This window comes from Schistocerca cancellata, chromosome 5 (assembly GCF_023864275.1).
Source record: "Schistocerca cancellata isolate TAMUIC-IGC-003103 chromosome 5, iqSchCanc2.1, whole genome shotgun sequence".
Taxonomy (NCBI): domain Eukaryota; kingdom Metazoa; phylum Arthropoda; class Insecta; order Orthoptera; family Acrididae; genus Schistocerca; species Schistocerca cancellata.
In genome coordinates, this window is record NC_064630.1 from 575,658,936 (window position 1) to 575,681,545 (window position 22,610).

A 22,610-nucleotide genomic window follows, 5' to 3' on the forward strand; every position below is an offset into this window, starting at 1 on the left:
TAACAAACAAAGCGTGGTAAAAATTGCTCCGTCATTGACAAATCGAAATTTATCCAAATGTAATTGACTAGTATATCATATGCAGGTCTATTTCAAAACCACTTTGCTAATTAGGAGTTTGAAGAGAAAGCACAACATATGACAAATTTCTGACCTTCAGAAAATAATGTGGAGAAGCTCCATGTCAAAAATAGAAGAACACTCTTTTAAATGACTGACATATGCTCAGAAAATTGTTCATTTGATTACGAACAATTCACATCCTTAAGGCATCATCATTTAGAAGATATAATACAAAACTAAGTTACATACTGTTCATAATTCTTGTATATTACAGCACTTCCTTTATGCACGCAGATCATTACTATATGTTACTGTTGTCTTTGGTCTAGTTTCTTATTTTCTTTAATCAACAAATATAACATGTGCTTATTTCATTTTGTTCATGCCTTGTTATGATAATAAAATATCATTGTGAAAAAATTTAAGAGATGGTATCAACAAGATAAATGCTCAAATTCACTTTCATGCGTATGTTTTATACACTGTAGACAAGAAAAGACAAGTTCAGTGTTGAAAAATTGCTATGTAATTACAAATCAAATTGTCCATTTGCTGTACACTGATTGTAAGATGTATTCTATAATCAAATCTCAGCCTTTTTCATAAAAATTCTTTACTAATCTATTTAACTGTACACAATATTGGCCAGTGCTACTTTGTTACTGCTTGGTGTGAAGTCCCAAATATTAAAGCTTGCACAAAATTTACAAATATGAAAACCACTATATTTTAAACAACAATGAGGTAACAACAATTACAATTCTGAAGTCATTAAAAAGATGTAAAAAACAACATAATTTTTGCAACCCAATTACACCTATTTATTAATTAGCCTTTGTACATGCTCGTTTTATAAGCTACTACCTCCAAGCTTACACTGGCCAATGTGATCTCCAAATTTATACATTAGCTCCTTAAATCAGCCATCAGCTTGGAAATATTTATGGGCCTACAGAGATCACACAGGTTCTCAAATAGTAATATTGTCCATACAACTTGCACCAAAAATATAGTGAATGGCCATTAGTATATCTTTCTTTCCCCCCTTAATTGAAAAATGAGCAACAGTAGCCACTGTTGTATAAACCACAAAATGGAATACAAAATACAGAAAGAAAATATTAAATATTTATATTAATTTGATAAGTTATTTATCATCTCTTATCATACTTACAAAACAACTAAGCTACTCATATAATACACAGGGTTGAGATATAGCTTTCTTTGAACACTACAAGTACACTACAAGTTTATCGAACTCTAATACGTGACAGGATGCGTAAGCCCATGAGGGCTAGCAACAGTTTGTCTCTCTGTGACACATTCTGAACAAGAGAGAAAAATAAAGCCAGAAAGCAAACCAAACAGTCTTTTTAGAGATCACTCAGCTTGTGCCTAAGTGTGTAAGCGGGCTCATCCCATCCAAATGCCACAGCAATTACTTTGGTAGAGGTTTTTTTCCGGATCATGCAATGAAATAACAAAAATATAGAAATGAATATTAATTTAATTCACTTTAATTCTTCACAAATAAAAACATTCTATACAAGAAAGGGGATGGTACCGCTATTCAATCATTTACAAATGTATGAGGTTTCCTATACACTTTAAGCTAACAAAAAATACAATGCAATTTAATCTGCGAACTGTTACTGGAGACCATGAATCCTATTAACAGAAGAAACAATACAAACAACTACTTGAAGTCTTAGAACATGCGCTGCAAAATATTAATATAATGAAAATGAGTGAAATCTCAAGTCATGATCCAACATTTTCTTGCCTTAGGAAATGGCTCTATAATTTGGACAGATTGCATATTTAATTTAAAACAAGGGATGAAAAACTGAACACATTAACAGTGTTTAATTTGGAAAACAGTGAGCCATGTTGTACCATTACAAAGCACCTGTTCAAGACTATGGCAGTGGTACTCAGACTCTCAGTATGGAGCCAGTAAGATGGTCTTTAAGTTTGCTTGGCACTGGACTTGTTGGGTTGAGCTGATGTCTGTGACCACTGGTTTCGACCACTGCCGTTGTCCTGAAGCAAAAAGAGATACATTGTGAGTATAGTAACGAAGCTCTTTTCCCCCCCCCCCTTTTTTTGGTGTGTGTGTGTGTGTGTGTGTGTGTGTGTGTGTGTGGTGGAGGGGGGAGGAGGAGGAGGAGGAACAGTCGTACAGGTATTATGAACATTAAAAAGAAAAATGAATCCATAGCAACATTTCAAAAGCATTGAAGAGATCTCTCTTAAAATGCTCACCAAATTCATTAAGCATTGATTTACTACAAGTCATTCTTAACAAGGCATTGTTTTTTACTTCAGAAGCTTGAAACAACTTTTCTTTAAATATCAGGAAAAACAATTTTTCCACCAATAATCATTTGTTCAACAATTATGTAGGTGAATACCATAGTTTTACTTTCCAGTTTTTCCATGCCCATGATGGACATTTTCTCTTCAGCCACTGAACAACCGTCTGGTAATATAATTTGCATAACTATAATTTTTTTTCAGCAATATTGGGGCTTATCAGAGAATTGCTTTTTTTCTTGATTTGTTTCCACTAAACTCACGACTAAGAGCTTGATAAAAATATTGGAAGACAGAATGCTTTCAGCATAAATAGTGAGCTTCTGAAGCCAGCAATTTTGTGACTGACTGCACAGCATTTTCTTACATTTTTTTGTGTGTTTTCATTAACATTTAAACAAATTTATGCAATTTTTGAAAACAAATTATATGCAAAGTTACCAGTATGTTTTAGCTCTATCTTCCTGATACTACACACATCCACGTAAACTGGCTGGGAATGTGAGTGAATGGTAACAATTATTGGAAAAACTATTTTGTTCTACCTACCCTTATTTTCTTGTTACTGAAATTCTGTACTAGTACAAAATACTTCACACATGTGAAAACTTCCTCTCATCCTTCCTCCTTACAAAAAATATACACAGCTGATATGATTCAGGCTGGACACTTAAGTATTAGCGACATTCAACAGTGTTCTATTTCCACATGCTGTCCACTTTAGTTTCAAATCAACCTGAAACTGAACATTCTTTTAAAGGTATCCAATATCTAGAAATTGTGGCCTGTTTTTGCTGTTGTCTTCAGTCCAAAGACTGGTTTTATGCAGCTCTCCATACTACTCTCTTCATGCAAGCCTCTTCATCTCCGAGTAACTACTGCAACCTACAACCCTCTGAATCTGCTTACTGTATTCATCTCTTGGTCTCCCTCTATGATTTCTACCTCCCATGCTTCCCTCCAGTACTAAATTGGTGATCCCTCGATGCCTCAGAATGCGTCCTAACAACCAATTCCTTCTTCTGGTAAGATTGTATTACAGATTTCTCATCTCCCCGACTTTATTCAGTACCTCCTCGTTAGTTACATGGTCTACCCATTTAATCTTCAGTATTCTTCTGCAGCACCACATTACATTTCAAAAGCGTCTACTCTCTTCTTGTCTAAACTGTTTATCGTCCATGTTTCACTTCCATACATGGCTACACTCCATACAAATACTTTCAGAAAGGACTTCCTGATGCTTAAGTCTATACTACATGTTAACAACTTTCTCTTCTTCCAGAAGGTTTGTCTTGCCATTGCCAATCAAAATTTTGTACCCTCCCTACTTTGACTATCAACAGTTATCTTGCTATCTTGCTTCCCTCATAATAAAACTCATCTACTACTTTAAGAGTCTCATTTCCTACATCTACATTTATACTCCGCAAGCCACCCAACGGTGTGTGGCTGAGGGCACTTTACGCGCCACTGTCATTACCTCCCTTTCCCGTTCCAGTCGCGTATGGTTCGCGGGAAGAACAACTGTCTGAAAGCCTCCGTGCGCGCTCTAATCTCTCTAATTTTACAGTCGTGATCTCCTCGGGAGGTATAAGTAGGGGGAAGCAATATATTCGATACCTCATCCAGAAACGCACCCTCTCGAAACCTGGCGAGCAAGCTACACCGCGATGCAGAGCGCCTCTCTTGCAGAGTCTGCCTCTTGAGTTTGTTAAACATCTCCGTAACGCTATCACGGTTACCAAATGACCCTGTGACGAAACGCGCCGCTCTTCTTTGGATCTTCTCTATCTCCTCCGTCAACCGATCTGGTACGGATCCCACACTGATGCGCAATACTCAAGTATAGGTCGAACGAGTGTTTTGTAAGCCACCTCCTTTGTTGGTGGACTACACTTTCTAAGGACTCTCCCAATGAATTTCAACCTGGTACCCGCCTTACCAACAATTAATTTTATATGATCATTCCACTTCAAATCGTTCCACACGCATAGTCCCAGACATTTTACAGAAGTAACTGCTACCAGTGTTTGTTCTGCTATCATATAATCATACAATAAAGGATCCTTCTTTCTATGTATTCGCAATACATTACATTTGTCTATGTTAAGGGTCAGTTGCCACTCCCTGCAGCAAGTGCCTATCCGCCGCAGATCTTCCTGCATTTTGCTACAATTTTCTAATGCTGCAACTTCTCTGTATACTACAGCATCATCCGCGAAAAGCCGCATGGAACTTCCGACACTATCTACTAGGTCATTTATATATATTGTGAAAAGCAATGGTCCCATAACACTCCCCCGTGGCACGCCAGAGGTTACTTTAACGTCTGTAGACGTCTCTCCATTGATAACAACATGCTGTGTTCTGTTTGCTAAAAACTCTTCAATCCAGCCACACAGCTGGTCTGATATTCCGTAGGCTCTTACTTTGTTTATCAGGCGACAGTGCGGAACTGTATCTAACGCCTTCCGGAAGTCAAGGAAAATAGCATCTACCTGGGAGCCTGTATCTAATATTTTCTGGGTCTCGTGAACAAATAAAGCGAGTTGGCTGATTCCCTCAGCATCACCTGATTTAATTTGACTACATTCCATTATCCTTGTTTTGCTTTTGTTGATGTACATCTTAAATCCTCATTTCAAGATACTGTTCAGCCATTTACTGTGTATGACAACTTTGCAATGGCAAACCTCAAAGTTTTTATTTCTTCTTCCTGGACTTTAATTCTACTCCAAATTTTTCTTTTGTTTCCTTTACTGCTTGCTCAATATACAAATTGAATAACATCAGCGATAGGCTACAACCCTGTCTCACTCCCTTCTCAACCACTGCCTCCCTTTCCTGCCTGTCGACTCGTAACTGCCATCTGGTTTCTGTACAAATTGTAAATAGCCTTTTGCTCCCTGTATTTTACCCCCGTCACCTTTAGAATTTCAAAGAGAGTATTCCAATCAACGTTGTCAAATGCTGTCTCTAAAAGTCTATCTAACCTATCTTCTATGAGAAGTCATAGGGTCAGTATCGGCTTCTATGAGTTTTACCATTCTTCTGTAAAAGATTTGTGCTAGTATTTTGCAGCCATGACTTATTAAACTGATAGTTTGGTAATTTTCACACCTGACAGCACCTGTTTTCTTTGGAACTGGGATTATTATATTCTTCTTGATGTCTGAGGCTATTTCGCCTGTCTCATCCACCATGCTCACCAGATAGAAGAGTTTTGTCATGGCTGGCTCTCCTAAGGCTATCAGTAGCTCTAACGGAAAGTTGTCTACTCCCAGGACCTTGTTTCGATTTAGGTCTTTCAGTCTTTGTTAAATTCTTCATGCAGTACCATATCTCCCTTCTCTTCTTCCTCTATGCCCTCTTCCATTTCCATAATATTGCCCTAAAGTGCATTTCCCTTGTATAGACCCTCTATATACTCCTGCTTACCTTCTTTGTTTAGGACTGGTTTTCCATCTGAGCTCTTGATGTCAATACAGGTGCTTCTCTTTTCTCCAAAGGTCTCTCTAAGTTTCCTGTAGGCAGTATCTATCTTACCCCCTAGTGATATACACTTCTACATCCTTACATTTGCCCTCTAGCCATTCCTGCTTAGCCATTTTACCCTTCCTGTCAATCTAATTTTTTTAGACATTTGTATTCCCTTTCAACCACATCATTTATTACGTTTTTATGTTTTATCCTTCAGCATCTCTTGAGTTACCCAAGGATATTTACTAACCCTTGTCTTTTTACCTACTCAATCCTCTGCTGCCTTCACTTATCATATTCCCTTTCCCTGTTCTTGGCGATTGCTCCCTAATACTCACTCAAACCAACCTCTGGTTCTTTCAGTTTATCCAGGTCCCATCTCCTTAAATTGCTGCCTTTTTGCAGTTTCTTTAGTTTTAATCTGCAGTTCATAACCAATAAATTGTGGCCAGAGTCCACAACTGCCCCTGTAAATGTCTTACAATTTAAAACCTGGTTCCTAAATCTCTGTCTTACCATTATATAATCTATCTGAAACTTTCTGGTGTCTCCAGGTCTCATATGACACCAATTGTGCAACTTTCAACAATCATCAAACTTAAAGCTTATATTTCAATATATCTGATTACATCCAGGAATGCTAACAGATCCTTAAAAGTACATCCTATCTTTGTGTAAATTGATAATCTCTGAGAAAGATCAACTGTTGTCTCATCATCAATCCATAACGTATATTCCTTAAGAACATTTCTGGATACTAATGGCATCATATAAATTACCTACTGAAGTTAATGTGATCTGTCTGTACATAATTTCTAGCCATCTCTCCTGATTTTGTGACAACCTGTGTAATCAACTGTTTTTTCCAACACACACACACACACACACACACACACACACACACACACACACACATCAAGATTTCCTACTCTCCAATCTAGAACTTTCAATGTATCTATCTACTTTCTGTGTAGGCAATGTCAAATGATATTGTTGATATTCCAGCCTGAACTTTCCACTGTTTTATTTTCTGTGTTGCTATTTTCACATTGCTGCAAGTTATTCACATTCAAGAACTTTGCAAAATAAGTCATCTATATGTGTCTTCACCGTATCTTCAATGATTAGGTAGCCACCGACACCCATCACACCCTGTCATACACCCTTTATTCCCTACCTTTCCTGAGACACTATATGTACTGCTGCTAACATCTGCTGCAGAGCTGTCACTTCTCTTTTATTCTTTAAATACTTTAGCATTTCTCTCCTGTTTGGATTATGGAATATGAAAAAAGGCAGCCATCAGTGCACTGCATGAATAGTTCAAAAGCACAGCAAAAATTACAACAAAAAAGTGAAAATACTAGACATGAAAGGTACGGGAAATACGGACATGGAGTTCTAACAGCAGTAGAAGATCATATTGTAAGTTGAACAAATTAAGTATTTCTCCCAGTTTTGGGTTTAGTCATATATACAAATTTTAGCTTCTTTATGTCGTCACTCAAAATAGATGTTAAGTCTTCAGCCAAAATAAAAGCAACCATTTCATTACCAAACAAAATGCATTCTACAATAATTGCATACTTACGTGCATAAACCACAACTACTGGATTTTGGAAGGCTGTCTTACTGAAGGACCTTTTACAACAGAGAGCAATGCCCTATTCAGAGGTGTGTGACAATTTTTTCACCTTATTTAACTTACTGAAGAGAGAGATGTCAATGTCTGAACCACCTACCAGTGTTTTGTCCTTCACCCTTAACTGCATAGAGAACTAAACCACTGTCTATGGCTGGTCCATCTCATAATCTATTTCACTAATATGAGCTATGATACACAGCAGAATGATACCTATTCCCAGTCATCTGTAAAATGAGAAGAGACATTTTTTTGTTTGATATGCTACATTATTTACATGCACCACAACTTCTGGAAGATAAAAACTGAATGTAAATGTACCGGAGTGTTCTCAGGGAGTTTGAGCAGATAAAGTGTTCTATAACACAGATGTTCCACACGACCTCAAAGATCACATGTAGTTCTGCACTAAATACATTACGTAATTTTATGAGCCGATCTTCAGAATACTAGCCGGCAAGGCTGTCTCCTTGTTCAGATGCACCAATATAAATGGTCATGCAACTGCGATGTTCACATAAAATTTATAAAATGGGTATCTCAAAAAACAATGTGGAGTGAAATCCACTTTTCACTTTCAAAATAATCCATACATTTATACTTCATATTACAAACTACATAACTGTTCCTAAGCAATTTACTGAACACAGTTGCTAGTGTTTGTCAAGCCATATGGAACATCAATAATCTTAGAACACACAAAAACTTGTATTTTTGAGTAGCAGCTGCCAAGTGGGCAAGTAACTGCTACCAGCTTCAGCATAGTGGCTGGTTGCAGAGGTACTTTTGGGCAATGGAAAACTCATCATGAATAGATTGTATCAATGACTTTCAGATATAAGCTCAATGTATAACATTCACAGCTACACCTTCTGCATTTTTACTTCGCTTTCAGTTCCTATTTATCCAGCACAAGTCTAGAGGCTTCAGAAGGTTTTGTATTAGTGCCAATCTTTAAGGTGAGAAACTGCTTACACAGAAGTGTCAAGAATTGAATTATTGAAAAAAGTCTCACTTTAATTTCATATATTTTGAGTACTGATCTTTCTATTGTACAAGTGTCACCCAGAAAGTAATGAACATTTCTTTCTCAGCTGAAAATGCTACGAATGCAAAACATTACGTATGTATTATTTGAAATCTACTGAGTGAGTACACACCAAGTTTTCGTCACTTCCGACAGATAGCATAGCTGCAGGACAGATTAAAAATGGCGTCTGTAAATGCTTGTGCAAAGTCTGCAGATAATCTGTTGTTGACAGAAGAAGAGTTAGTCTCTGGGCACAGAGGGTGAGGTCATCAGAAGGCAGTTTGGCGGAGCTCCACGATTTGCAACGGTTGGGGAGACCATTCACGGCTGTCACACCTGACATGTTGTAGCGAGCTGGTGTCATTCATGAGGACATACGCATTACGATTCGGCAGTTGGCGCTTCATCTGTCAATCAGCAAGGAAGTGTGGATGCAATTATCTGCACTCTTGTATATTGGTTCCAAAAGGCCTTACACGCCCTTGTTTCACACTGGAGGAAGGCCATAGAATGGGATGGAGATTATGTGGAAAAATAGGGTGTGTAGATAAAACACCTTTCTTTTGTGCGTGTAATTCTCATTACATTCAATAAAGAATTGTTGTTCAGGGCAACCCTAGTATTAAAATATACCTACAGATACAAATATTAAGTTGTAAGGCAATTAGAGCTTTGGATCTGCCTTTCTGTATATTAGCATTCTTTCACACATTTTCCACGCTTCCAATGAAAGTTGCCAAGTAAATGATAGCATATAATACTGTTTTGGATCCATGCAACGTAGTCTTCACAGTATCTCACTGTAAGTGGATTACTGAATTTTTAATGTTTTAAAATAATAATCCACCACATAGCAAAACAAATTATTTAGCACCAGTTTATTATTCATTATGTGAACTGTGAAAGGGTGTAGAAAATCTAAATAACTGTAGAAGACATGATTCCAAGGTGGTTGTAATTTATAGAAGAATAAGAATTCTCACCCAAAATAACTGGTTCAGTGGGCACTTTCTTCCACACTATTATCAATTTTTTAATTTCTGTGACTTCAACCACATGCACAGAGTTTTATATTTTGGGACACTTCTTATGCAGCTGGTGGATTCCCCATTACTCCTCTGAACACTTGCCAGATGTTGCATTCGAGATGCTGCAACTCACATATTTGTTTTGTACAAGCTGTGAGTGTACAATTTGATTGATAGTGCAGGTATTGCTCCATGTGCACTGATTTTCGATACACGTCATGTCCCAGGTTCCCGCCATCTCTCGTAGCTGTTCCCGCCATCTCTCGTAGCCAGCATATCTAAAAATGGTGCTTGATCTTACCTCCACAGCAAATTTCATGTTAACATGGAGACTGTTCAGATGTCTTAGGACGTTTCAGAGCTGTTCATCGCCATGATGTACAGAGGAACCTGTGCAACACAGAAGCTCTACAACTTCAGCTGTATGGATTACCAAAAAATCCACAAAGATGATGAACTGTTAATACTGATCATATATGCACATAGCTCATCGATGTACAAACTGGTGAAATACTTTGCCCCTCTGCTTCACCCACACATGGGGCAGACTGGCACATATATAAATGACAACAAAGCTAAATAATACTTCAAAAAGATCTATTTACAAGGAATCTGTCAAAGCATTTCATCAATTTAGATAATAAAAAATAACTAACCACGTCACTGATCAGTAACAGTTGCAGGTGTTCTATCTAACAGCCTCCAGAATCAATTAAAATTTGATTTTCATCATTTCACATGATTACTGACCAACTTTGAAAAATGCTTGTCATAATCATTAAGAGGTATAATCTTATATTAAAAGCTTAACAGAACAAGGCAAGTATTACTTTCAGAAACTTTTTGTCTTGAGACAGAGCAACTGTTGGTGCGCTAACATCTGGACTTGATTCATCCAGTATTTGAGAATGTGATCACTTAACATCTTCCAACAAACTTTACATACAATTTATATCACTGAAAATATCTGCAAAATTATATCACTGTACACAGTTCATAAGATACGATATCATAAACATTGATATGTGTTAAAAACTTGCTTTTGCACAAATTGTCCAGGCTACTCTCATCCAGTGTTTCATAATCAGGGCACTTTCCGACTTCCAACAAACTTTAAGCATAATTTCAAACCCTTACTAAACTTTTTCCCACTCACAAGCTTAAAGGCACATAATTAACACACTAACTCATTTGTCAAGCAAGCAGATGTTTGAAGCTGTTTTATACATGGTAGTTTGATTGTTTAAAGATCAGGGGTTTGCTGATATTTCACTACAATGTCAGTCCCCTTTATACTTGTGTAGTCAACACAACCTAACCTAATCTTGATATCTGATGTAGTGCCTGTTAAATCATGCAAGGAAAAATCTTTCATTGGAACAATCTAAAATTTAGCTAACTTGGTAACATTACATATAACACACCCCTGCTTTTTCTGTAATATAAGTATTGTGGACCAGTTCTTGTTTTATTGAATAAATAGCAAAGATAAACATAATTGCAATTTTTTGTTGAAAAAAAAGACTACTAAATAATCTCTCTGGACTAAAAAAATGTCAGAATGGAAAACTGTGAAAATTGCCATAGAATGGAGTGAAATAGTCAACAGTGTGAAGACTGTATGCTTTTATCATCTTTGGTGCTATGAAGCAATCAACCTGAATGGAGATGTGGCTTGCCTTTGATGCCATAGTGTTTCACATGTCAGTCCACAACTATGGAGTAGCACCAGTTGATCTTAAACTTGTTGCTGATTTGGCAGGAGTTAGAATAATAACAGTTGAGAGCTGCAGTAAGGTCACGAATAGGGTAGATATTGTGGCCAAACCTGCCAAATTAGTTAAGACCTTCAAGATATGTTTCTAGTATGCTAGCTTTAGTATAGACATCTGTCAGACTCACTGCTCTGGTTATTACGGACAAAATTGTGCAGGGAACACAGGAGTTCAGGAACATCCTGTGAACCAGAGAAAAAGTGCAATTGAGGCTAGTAGTACTCACCAGGACACCATGAGAGGGGAACATCTGAGTTGTACAGAGGTCCTGGGGTATGAAATACCAAGTAACTAGCATTTTAAATCCACATACATGGCCTACCTATGTCACCTTTCGTATTAGGTTCTTAGGGAAAACATTTTGGTAAAAATCTTGCAGTGACTAGTAGAAGTATTGAGAATAGGTTGGCCAACATTATCCTCAACCACACAACTGAGGATGACAACAAGCACGTCATTGCCAACACGCTACACAGCAATGCTAAGGTTGAGTCACTTGGTGATACATACCCAGGATGTGGTGTACTGTGAATAAGTAAATACTAAGAACTCACTCAATAGAGTGCGGTGACAACATGAGTGTGACTGAAGTGTCATTCCCATCAAAGCCACACTACACACAGCATGGTCTCCATCTGAATGTTCTGAATAACAGTCTTGTACGGATCAGGGGCCTGGTGCAAATCTTTCAACTTGATGATGATACTTGCATAACTAAATTCCAGAAACATTCAATATAATGATTCTTAAAAACTTTTGTTAGGGCTTTTCTAGAGTAAATTTCTAAGAAGACAGAGCTGCTGAATAAGAGGAGACACAGTATTGCCAGTAAGTAAAGAAACAACAAACAGAAGCTATGACAGTACAAATGTTAACTTTTCTGTCAAAACATAAGAAGCTTATTCAATAAGAAAAATGAGCTGATTGTATCGATATAGGGCACTGAAAAATCTACAGCTCTTTCTACAGATGTGCTATGCATACCAGATAATTGTATGGATATGCAGTAAGTGAACAATAGACTTAGATGGATACACGTACCTCATTACTGTAGGCATAATATAAGGAAAGGGGTGAGGCTATCTACACAAAAAGTAGAATAAGGTTCCAGGCCATGGCCCTTAATGAGTATTGTACCGAACAGCTCTTTAGATGGTTTATTACCTGGCCAGGAAGACAGCACCATCGTATTTACATCTGAGAAGTAGGGAGGGGTGGTAGCAATAGCACACTCTCCAGTACTCAAAGTGAAGGACTGTCACATGCTACACGTTATGCACCACTGAATAAAGTGCCCATTTACAATAAGAACAGAGACAGGCTACACGGTACATCAGACCTCAGCTTCTCACAAGTGCTTCAATGACAGAATCCATATAACTTTTCCCCTGCTGATGTCACTTTTTCCGCAGAAGTGTGTGTTTATTAGTCTGCTGTTTCAATTCTTTCTAACACTTTGTTAGAGTCTATGATGACTTATCTCAGTTTTCTCACCTGTCAAAAGAAAAATTGGAAATTCGTGGTAAGGTCTTACAGGACCAAACTGCTAAGATCATCAGTCTCTAAACTTACAGGCCACTTAATCTAACTTAAACTTACTCTAAAGAATACACACACACACACACACACACACACACACACACACACACACACACACGAGGGAGGACTCTAACCTCTGACGGGGAGGGGGGCTGCGCAGACCATTACAAGACGCCTCAGACCACGCAGCTACCCCGTGTGGCCTGTCGAAAGAGCTCACACTTTTACGGTGTGTTATACGGACCTTCCAGTCTTCCAATATCAAAGCAATAGAAGCTAATGTCACAGCAGCAAGGGTAAACTGACCATATGGTCTAGTGGTTACAGTTTTTGGCAAGTAATGCAGATGTGCTGGGTTTGATTCGCGTTGGCTATCTCACATTTTTCTCCGGTGGAAAGATGTGGAAAGAGGTCCCCCCTGAGTCTTGTGAGGTCAAATGAAAAGCTATTGGAATATGAAAGAAGCAAAATGAAGCGGATGTCATCTAAGTAGTGTTGCATCGAAAGGCCTGCACCCGGTCAGGTGACACACGATATTTATTTATTATCAGCAAAAAGTAGTTATTTTTTCTGATTAAAGAGCAAGATGCTTGATGTGTGGTGACTAGATCTTATTCTTTGCAAGATTCCCAATCACTTCTACAGGATTTTGGCATGGCAGCAGTATCAAGGGAATCATTTTCTTGCAAAATTTTGTCAATGGAATAAGAAGTCACGGGTTGGTGCTCCTCAATGCCAAAAATTTGGCTTCCCTTGTGTCTCCATATTTTTAATTTTGTTCTGTCTATTTCTACATGGTAGTCTGACTTTTCTTGTTTTTGAGAGGTGAACATGAAAAGAAACTCTGTATACACAAAATGAAGTGTTGCCTGGCACTGTTGTTTGACAATACTTCATGCATGCAGTAACTTTGAAACATTTATGCACAATGTTCCATATACAAATCCAGGGTTCATCACCACTGGCCACTTTAATTATGATACTTCTTTTTTTTTCGTAAAAAACCTAACACAGTACACACTTTTTGAAAAAATGTTCTCTTGTCCACAATTACTTTTTTATTTTTGCACCTTTATATTCAAATTTCATATGTGCAACTTCTTTTCTCAGTTTCCTTCCTAGCCTGGAAGTTCCCATTCTGTAGGACAAAAGATGTGAATTTTTTGAAGACAGTATTGCATTGTATTGTTCATAGTATTACAGAAATTGCTACCTATAGCACATCTATCTGCATCATAAATGAAATAGTCACTGTGTACATTTTACTTATTCTGTTCTGGGGCAGGTACTTCATTCCTGCTCCACTCAGCATTGTGCTGTTGTTTCTTTACTTTGCAGGTCACTGACTTAAATTTAGCTTGTCAACACTTGCTTAAAACTGCCATTGCCTTCCCTGTCGGCACTATCTCACCTTTTTGTTCTCATTGTCTCTAAAATTAACTGCAACTACTTTTCGTGGTTGCACTATGAGGTAACAAAGCATTCTACTCGGACTCTGACTATGGCTATATATAGCTGCAGAATCAGGTTAGTCACTGCTATGGCCAGGTAACCACCTCGCCTTGCCGAGTAATAATGTGGAAACAGACTTGGATAACATGCAAGATATAGATTCTGACAATGTACAAGACAACCAAACAGCAAATGTTTTAAATTTCTACACAGCAATTGTTTTAAATTTCTACATGGCAAATGTTTTAAATTTCTACACACCCATACTCCGCAAGCCTCCTTATGATGTATGGTTGATGGTACTTCTCGTACTACATTTTGTGTTCCGGTGAAGCATGGTTCACAGGAAGAACCATCACTGGTAGGCCTCCATGCAGTCCATGATCTCTCTACTTTTATCTTCATAGTCTTTTTGCAAAATAAACTTAGGAGGAAGCAATATACTGGTCAGCACTTTTACGAATGTACAATCTCAAAATTTTACAGTACAGCATACTGTGATGCAGAGTGTCTCTATGACATTTACACAATTACTAAATGAACCTGTAAAAAATGTGGTGCTCTTTTTTGGATCGTCTCTATTTTCTCGATCAGTCCTTTCTGGTGTGGAGCCCAGACTGGAGAGCAATATTGAAGTACTTGATGAGAAAGTGTTTTGCAAGCTGCTACTTTCATTTTGGATTACATTTCCCGAGGATTCTTCCAATGGATCTCAGTACAGCATCTGCCTTACCCGTGGTTAATTTCATGTGGTTGTTCCACTTCAAACTGCTCCATACGTGTACTTCTACGTATTTTATGGAGGTAATAACTTCCAGTGATAGTTCTGCAATCATGTGATCATTCAATAAAGGGTCTTTCTTTCTACATATGTATTTGCAATATGTTACATTCATTTACATTGAGGGTCAATTGCCACCTCTTGCACCAATCATCGAACGTATGCTGGTCTGCCTGCATTTTGCGACAATATTCTAGCATTGCAACTTTTCTGCGTACAATAGAATCATTCGGGAAAAGCCTCATGGAACTTCTGACTTTATATATATATTTTCTGAAAAGTAATGCTCCTTTAACACTCCTTTGGTACAGGCCCAAAGTTACTTCTTTGCGTCTTAAGTCTTCTCTCTGATCAGAATGAAATGCTGGGTTCTGTTTACTATAAACTCTTCAATCCAGTCACACAGTCATTAAGCAATCAGAGAGTGCACTAATAAGACTTACTAGAAATGAATAAGAAGTAACTGTACATGGGGATCTCAATGCTGATGTAATCTTAGAAAGAAATACTGCAACAGCAATTGATAATCTACTTCTAAATCCAATTGTCTTTAATGAAATAGAAGCGAGCCCTTTAATAAATGGTTTATTTGATCACGATAGTCAAATGGTTGCAAAAAAGCATAAGCAATCAATTACGTTTAACTAAGATGATATACAATTCACAGAATCACAAATGCTGACTCACTCACACAGTGCGGAAAGAACTATGGGGGCACATTTTCATTTTCAAAGGACAAACAATAGATGAAAAATTTAATTATTTTCCAAAAAACAGTCCTACAGCACTATTATGCCAGTTTTCTTTTACAAGGCCAAGGAATAATTATAGTGGAAGCTGTGATAAAGGTAGCTAACATCTGGGACCAGTATATTGTGACAGGTAGAGAGCTTTACTTAATGCAGAGGACTAACTCCAAGAATTAAAGAGGTACTACAAGCAGTACAGCAAAATTCTGTACTGTATAATGACGAATGATGTTATATGAAGATCATTGACTACTCAATTAAATGAATTCTTCCCAACAGTAGCTAAAACTGTAAGAACGAGAAAGAAACATGAAAGCATTACATTACACTTCCTTCTACAGATATTGCATAATTCACCACCAAACATCAGTCTGCCAAATCATTTGTTAGAGAGATAAGAAAATTTTAACCAAGATGGTATTTCTACTATGTACTAAAATCTTATGCTCACTTTGCAGCAGGCCCATGGGTTACATTTGTAATCAGCCAATGAATTCAGAGTTAGTAACACCTGTTTAGCTACAGAAATCTAAACCTATTTGTCTCAAGATATCCACACCCCCCTGTGAAGTGAACTGGACTGTTCTGTGTACCTTTCTATCGGATGGTACGTTACGCATGCCAGAACTCTTATATTGTTACTGCACTGTTTCTTATTTTTCAGCCTTGAGAGGTCTCTTAGACATACTATAACATCTGGATGTCTTATTTTTGGCAAATGTTACCATTTTTTCCATGGTGGGGAAAGCTAGATCTTCTACGTAACATTTTTTTTATGTGGTACTGTTGTTCCACACTGAATCAGTGAATTCTCTGATGAAGGCTCTGACAACAGCAGTAATGCCCCAGATTTAGAGGTTTTTAGCAATCTAATTTGGACCAGGAAACAAAGTGAAGCTGATTTGACACTGATGGCAATGGAGGAACTTACTACATTAAGAACAGATGTTTTCAATGGAGAATACAGAAGCCACCAGCTAATGAAAGATGGAGAAAGTATCAGAAAAATTCCTGCTGCTTCGAAGGTATGGAATCTGTTCTCTAGTCAAGATACTTCATATGAAATCATTCTATGAACAAACCTGAAAAAAGCTTAGAGCACAGTACACTAATTATCACTTACTCTATCTACAAGATGATTTCATTGAAGACACTTGTCGGACTGGTAGTATTTTTAGCCAATTTAGCCACTAGGACAGCTTTGCGCATTAACAACCTGCTTCCAGGATAGGAAGATGCACTGGACTTCTGATCAAATCCGCCAGATGGATTAATGGTGAGGGTTCGTGTGCCTGCCACCCTGGTTCTGGTTTTTACGCAGTTTCCTACATTCAACTACATGAATACTGGACTGGTACTTAAATCCTACCTCAGCTACAAGTTCCGCAAACATTCAGAAAAGCTTTCATACACATTCACATGAATACCATTATACTCACACAGTACTGGAAGTAACAGGGTGGCAACAGGAAAGCCATGGCCATCCCATAAATTACCATGCCAAGTCAATTTCTTAATATGCTGACCATGCACAGATGCAAGAACATTTTCAAATCAGGGAACAAATCGATTTACAGCAGATGGAACAAGCAGAAACCTTTTCACATAAAGATTTGTTATTGTATTATCTGCATTAAGATTCAAAAATCCAGATGATCAGGAGGAAAGAAAGGAAGTAGACACATCAGCAGCAATTTCAAAAATCTTTCTGTGTTGAATTGAAAATGACCCTGACTCAGGTAAACTCAAGATGATCATGTTTTATAGCACAACCAAAGGTGTGCAACTTATTCATCAAGTTGCAAAAGTCATGAAAATATATATTCAGCAAAACAATGATTTCAGATATACCAAATAAAAAGGTTGTCTGAAAGACATCTCAATAGTAATCTTGTTCATGTCCACATCCACAGTACTTCGGGGTTAACGGAAGAATCTGAAGATATTCTTCTTCCAGCAAAGAGACTGAGACAAGTTTAATTACAGCACACACAGACATTTAATCAGTCATTCTTCCCACACTCCATACATCACTGAAATGGGAAGCATGACTGAAATGGGAAGAAACCGTAACATGTTGTTCCACAGTAAGTACAACCTGGCATGCACTTCATAATTGTTTGTAGAATACGGATGTAGATGTAGAATAGCCTTTTAATAGTAGTTCAAAATTGGCTTATGTAAAGTCATCTTTATTGTGAAAGCAATAAATTACCTCATGAACTTTGTTCAGGTTGAAGTGAACAATTACCATGCTGAAATTTTCTGTGAACTTAAAAAAGTTCTAATACAGAAGGTCACAAACAGTAAAGACTTAATACAGAGGGAGGAAACACTAAATATTGCGTCTTACAAACTTTTGTGCTCAGGCTGCTAGATAAATGGTTTATCTGTGTGCTCAGGCTGCTAGATAAATGGTTTATCTGTGCATTAAAGGGCTCTTCACAAACTGTGATGTTTGCTGATAACAGGTCCAATCACATCCATACCAGAAACAGTCAGACCAACAATTGGTTTCACAGAGAACAGCTTACATCTCTAATCTTACAGAGTCCCATATTATGCAACTCTAAACAAATCACAATGGCTTAAAGGCCCCAGAAACACACACCATTAGTGGGCACATAATTGATGAGATTCCATGTGTGATGTTCTTAGGTATTCAGAAACTGAGGTGGCACCTGCATGTGAGTAAGTTAACCGAAATACTTATTTGTGCCTGCTTTGGATTTAGAAATAACTTCCATTTTGTTGCTTGGAAATGTGGTTGCTAGCATACCTTTGTGTAATTTTGACTAATATGCCGTTTTCAAGCAGTAGTTGATGTTCATGACAAAGCACCAAGTTGTCCAACCACGGTCGGAAAACAAGAAACTTTGGAAGAAATGGCATCATATTGAAGACAAAGTGACCAACTTATGTCCTTATTTTTATATTTTTTTCTACAGAATCACAAGAGAATGTCACAGTGTAGTTGCAAGTTTCGACAAGCGTCATTATCTTCGAACTGTCAATTTATAAAAAAGGATACAGAGAATCAGGTCTGTCAAATAATTATCTACATAATGATAAATTCTTTCTTATATTTACATGGTAAGGGAGTCAGAAGTGGTAACTGCATTGTTAATTCCTCGTGTGTGCCAAACTTGCAACAAGGAAACCTACGCACAATTGTATAAGAACAGTTTAAAAGTAGTAGCAGAAACAAGAAATCATTCAGTTTGTTAGGGGAGATAAAAATTTAATTGTGATGGGGGAATGGAACCTGACTGTAGGAAAAGGAAGACAAAAGAAAATAGTTGGAGAACGTGGGGTGAAGGAGAGGAATAAACAGAGAAGCCACCTGGTAGAATTTTGCACAGAGCACAATCTAATCATTGCTAATACTTGGTTCAAGATACACGAGAGAAATTAGGGTGATGGAATCTGCAGTGAGTCATGAACAATGGCGGTCGAGTTTAGGCTTGTTCTGCACACCTACATCACAAATTCTCTGACAGCCAATGAGTGTTCAATAGTTTTCAGAGTGCTTTACCGCGAATGTCGCAGTTAATGTGAACATTAAACGTGATCATAGCAAGCTGTTTAGTGAATTTTGTTTCCATTTGTTGTGAGTTGTCATCGCTGATTGTTGGGGTAAATGATAAATTCAGCATACGCAAGAGAGACATAATTTGCAGGATATATGCTTTCTTCAAGCAGAAAGCAGGTGCATGTGTGTACCGCAACTGTCACTTGGGATAAACACCAATTCAATTCCCCAACAAAAAAGCTCTGATAACACATGAGAGATTTTATTTCATTGATGAAAAGATAAAACATAAAAGTGCAGCAAATGAAGTAAGCAAAAGGGAATACAAATGTTTAAAAAAGAGTGACAAAGTACAAAATGGTTATGGTGGTACAGCTGGAAGACAACATAATGCCTGGCCATACAAGCATGCATGACTGGCAAAAATGTACAAGCCACCTAAAAATCATTTTGGATACCTTTGGAGAAAAGAGAAACAGCTGTTTGAATATCAAGAACTAAGTTGAGAAGCCACTAAACAAAGACAGAAAGGTGGATGGCATATAAAGAAGAGCTATACAAGGGGAAAATACTTGACGACAATGCTATAGAAAGGGAAGATGAAACAAATGAGATGGAGGTGTGGTACTCCAAGAATCTGACACTGCACTGAAAGTTCCACGTCAAAACTGAGCCCCTGGAGTAGGTAACATTTCTTCAGAATTATTGATATCTATGAGAGAACTGACAATGAAAGAAGTTATGTCACCATCATCATCTTGTGATTGTACTGCTGAATAACAAACAGTTGTTCATGTTGTATCACCATGTCCCGCACGTACCTAAAGGAGTCCTTTCAATGATTTTTTGATCATAGCGAATGAAGTGATAAACTATATAGAAGACCTGCACACTCACCTATAACTATCGTGATCTCTCTCTCTCTCTCTCTCTCTCTCTCTCTCTCTCTCTCTCTGTGTGTGTGTGTGTGTGTGTGTGTGTGTGTGTGTGTGTGTGTGTGTGTACTATTCTTATAGCTGAAAAACTACTCTTCCCCATCACCCCTCTGTAAAAGAAGAGGTTCCCTGAGAAATTTTTCAATGTTTTCTGACTAACAAAATTCCACACTGTTTTACTGATGAACTCTTGGGTGGGTGGGTGGGCAGCTTGCACATAGCATACCTTGTACAAATGTCAAGAATAGCTGTCTTTATGTTGTGAAGATAAAGATGTATCTGAGCAGTATCATAGTTCAATTTTCTTTTACTTAAATGATGATAAAATAAACTTAAATAATATAAGATAAATTAAACAACATAATATAAATTTTCATTACCTCAATCTATTGCCATGTACAAATCTTATCTACAGTAATGACCCACTCAAAGCATTAGACAGCACAGTCACACCAGATCCCAGCCCAATGCTTATTCAATTGTTAATTATCTCATAATTAATCGTCCCACTGTGGGGTTCTGCTGCTAGCTCGGAATCAGAGTCATTTTCTTGCACCGATTGTAAATCTTTTCCCTCAGCTAGCTTGCTATTTATATTATATTACTGCCACTCTCTTGGACATATGACAACACAACTTATCACAGTGTTGGCTGAAGCAGTAACAGTCCCTGTGTTGTACGCCTGTTACCTTCAGAATTCAAAAGAGTGTATTCAAGTCATTACAATCAGAAGCTTCCTCTAAGTTTACAAATGCTACACACATAGGTTTGCCTTTCCTTAACCCATCTTCTAACAGAAGTAGTTGGATCAGTATTGCCTCGATTGTCCGTACATTTCTCCGAAATCCAAACTGATCTTCCCCAAGGTTGGCTTCCACCAGCTTCTCTATTCTTCTGTAAAGAATGTGTGTTAGTATTTTGCAACTATAACTTAATACACTGATGGTTTGGTAATGTTGCCTGTCTCACATATCTTGAACGCCAGATGGAAGATTTGCCATGGCCAGCTCTCCCAAAGGTGTCAGTAGTTCTGATGGAATGTCATTTGCTGCTGAGGCCCCTTTTTGACTTAGGTCGTTCAGTGTTCTGTGAAATTCTACTCTTAGTTAGCGTATCTCCCATCTCATTTTCATCTACGCTTTATTCCATTCCTATAATATTGCCTGTATCTACCTTGTACAGACGCTCTAAACACTACTTACGTCTTTCAGCTTTCTCTTCTTTGTTTAGGACTGGTTTTCCATCTGAGCTCTTGTTATTCATACAGTTGCTTCTCTTTTCTCCAAATGCTGCTTTAATTTTCCTGTAGATGATATCTATCTGAAATATGCTCACTATTTTTTATTTACTTAAATTTTGCATATTTCGTAACAGTACCTTTTCCGTAAAATGTTTACAAGGCGATATTTGTCTTGGCTTCAGTTGTCTAGTGGAAGTATGATTCCACAACACAGTTTCGTCGGCTGCAGAAATGACCTGGTTCAATGTGTTTGCCTCATTTTTGGTGCTTCGAATACCATTTCCTCGAATGTGGTTTCTTCTTAAAGTTTATATAAAAAAAGTACTAACATAATTCATTTTTTTCTGTTCACTTCCAAATTATTATGACGGCGACCTGCACATTGTTCTACTGTCACTGCCGACTGATTACAGTCAAAGACGACTCCAGTGTCAAAGACATTTTACACAACACACAAGCTTCTGCTTGTAATCAGTCTCTTTGATATTCTTCATCACATTTACTAATAGTAATCAATATGCTTTCACTCTCAAAAATATAAGTAAATTAACATATAATAAGGCAAATTATAATAAAAAATTGACAAAAAATATAAGAAAACATTTACAATTTGGTATCGACAAATCCGGTAGAAAATAACACATCTCCCAGATCCATTACCTATTGTTCCCCTAGTTAAATATGCTCCTAAATCCTTACATTTGTCTTGTAGCGATTCCTGCTTAGCCATTTTGCACTTCCTGTCAATCTCATTTTTTAGATGTTAGTATTCCCTTCCATCTGCTTCATTTACTGCATTTTTTATAGTTTCACCTTTCCATCAATTAAATTCAGAAGCTCATGTGCCATTGGGGATTTCTAATAGGCCTTGTCTTTCTACATATTCGACCCTCTGTCCCTTAACTATTTCCTCTCTTAAAGCTACCAATCTATCTTTTACTGTATGCCTCTCCCGTTCCAGTAAATTGTTGCTTGGCACTCCCTCTGAAGTCTCAACAACCTCTGCTTCTTTCAGCTTTTCCAGGTCCCTGTACTTAATTTCCTA

At 37.5% G+C, this 22,610-nt stretch overlaps 1 protein-coding gene across 1 annotated transcript in view; it reads right to left on the bottom strand.

Moving 5' to 3' along the window:
- Positions 1 to 566: 566 nt before the first annotated feature.
- LOC126189023 (protein lingerer) overlaps positions 567 to 22,610 on the bottom strand; it is a 133,544-nt gene continuing 111,500 nt past the window's right edge. The window contains 1 exon segment of the mRNA XM_049930846.1: positions 567 to 2,106. The gene's annotated coding sequence lies outside the window, so the exon portion shown is untranslated.